This window comes from Propithecus coquereli, unplaced genomic scaffold (genome assembly GCF_000956105.1).
Source record: "Propithecus coquereli isolate 6110/MARCELLA unplaced genomic scaffold, Pcoq_1.0 Scaffold472, whole genome shotgun sequence".
Taxonomy (NCBI): domain Eukaryota; kingdom Metazoa; phylum Chordata; class Mammalia; order Primates; family Indriidae; genus Propithecus; species Propithecus coquereli.
This window is the reverse complement of record NW_012150530.1, coordinates 402,417-404,117: the sequence shown is the minus strand read 5'-3', so window position 1 is coordinate 404,117 and position 1,701 is coordinate 402,417. Positions and strand designations below refer to the sequence as shown.

Sequence of the window (1,701 nt, the reverse complement as noted above, 5' to 3'; positions counted from 1 at the left end):
GATTTTATTTTACCTTTTCTCATAATATTACTCTATTATCTTAATTTATTAAAAGAGCAGTCTTAAAATCATCTTTGATTCATCCAACTTAATTCATACTCCATGCCATTAATTTAGAAGCTACAATTTTCCCAAATTAAATCAAATTTGAAAACTTTACTAATTCATTCTAGTAGATAATAATCATAGTAAGGTTAAGGATCATGTCATAGTTGTAGCCTCAGCACATAGTATAATTCTTAATGTATTATTTATTATTGTGCATAATACATAATAAGCTTTTAATAAATGTTTGCCAAATTGGATTACAAAGTTGTGTTATCACATTAAATCACTGTTATGGTAATTATTTTATTTATGTAATCCTTTGGAGAGCTGCTCAGAGAGCTAAGGTGAACAGATGTGAGGGTGCTTTGCCCATGTAGAAATAACTGCCAATGATTTCTCTTTGGGACCTAAACTTCAATGCAGGAGTCTTATAGGTGGATCACCCAAGAAAAGAAGTTCTAAAGCAGTGAAGAAAGCATTTCAATTTCAGACACTTATTTGCAGCTGGAAATGGGAAATGGACTGTCAGACCAGATTTCTATCCAGCCTACCTTCATTTCAGTCTTTCCACATTGTTATTCTGGGTTTGGACTGTGCTGAGAAGACATCTGTCTTATACAGGCTGCAGTTCAATGAATTTGTAAATACTGTACCTACCAAAGGATTTAACAGTGAGAAAATTAAGGTAAGCTTGGGAAATCCTAAAAGTCACTTTTCACTTTTGGGATGTAAGTATTCAGGAGAAATTAAGGCCGCTGTGGGCATATACCAGATGCATAGATGGCATTGTGTTTGTTGTGGACTCTGTTGATGTCGAAAGGATGGAAGAAGCCAAAAATGAACTTCATAAAATAACTAGGATATCATAAAATCAAGGAGTCTCTGTACTTATAGTTGGTAAAAAACAAGATTTGAGGAACTCGTTGTCTCTCTCAGAAATTGTTAGCAGTGAGTGAACTGAGTTCATCAACTCTTTGGCATTTGCAGCCTACCTGTGCAATCATAGGAGATGGACTAAAGGAAGGACTTGAGAAACTACATGATATGATAATTAAAAGAAGAAAAATGTTGGAGCAACAGAGAAAGAAAAGATGAACACAGATGCCTTTGACATCTGTGTGGAGTAGGTTTTCTCTGGTTTGATTTTGATGAATGGAAGAGTGTCTATAGCCTGATTTGCCTGTCTGCCCTCCTGGCTGCTGTTAAAGCTTTGTTTTCTTGAACAATCCAATGCTCAACTCCATTGCCTTGTGGAAGATGAATAAATGGAGTCCTTCTTACAGTGGTCTCTTCTCCCTAACCCACAAATCTTTTGGTACTACCGTTTTGGGAAGCCAAGTGAGGACAATAAATTGACCAGGGCACACTTGAGGAAATTTGACCTGAAGTTAGTGAAATAAAATTTTGAAGATTGGCTGCCTGATGTTTTGTGCTTATATCTTTTTGGGGGGAAGCCTTTGCAAGAAATTGGTATATGAGGCTTTGTATGTTATAATAAAATGCTAATGAATGGAAATGTTAAGGTAGATTAACATATATATACATATATATATATATGTATATATATGCAGTTACATTGATCACATTGGTCCAACCAGGGACAAGGAGGAAGTGTTTTCTTTTTTAAGGTTTGGCCAAATGATTTTTGACATT

At 35.2% G+C, this 1,701-nt stretch overlaps 1 pseudogene; it reads left to right on the top strand.

The window, feature by feature from the left end:
• Positions 1–558: 558 nt before the first annotated feature.
• LOC105819155 lies at positions 559–1,143 on the top strand (annotated as a pseudogene).
• Positions 1,144–1,701: the final 558 nt, after the last annotated feature.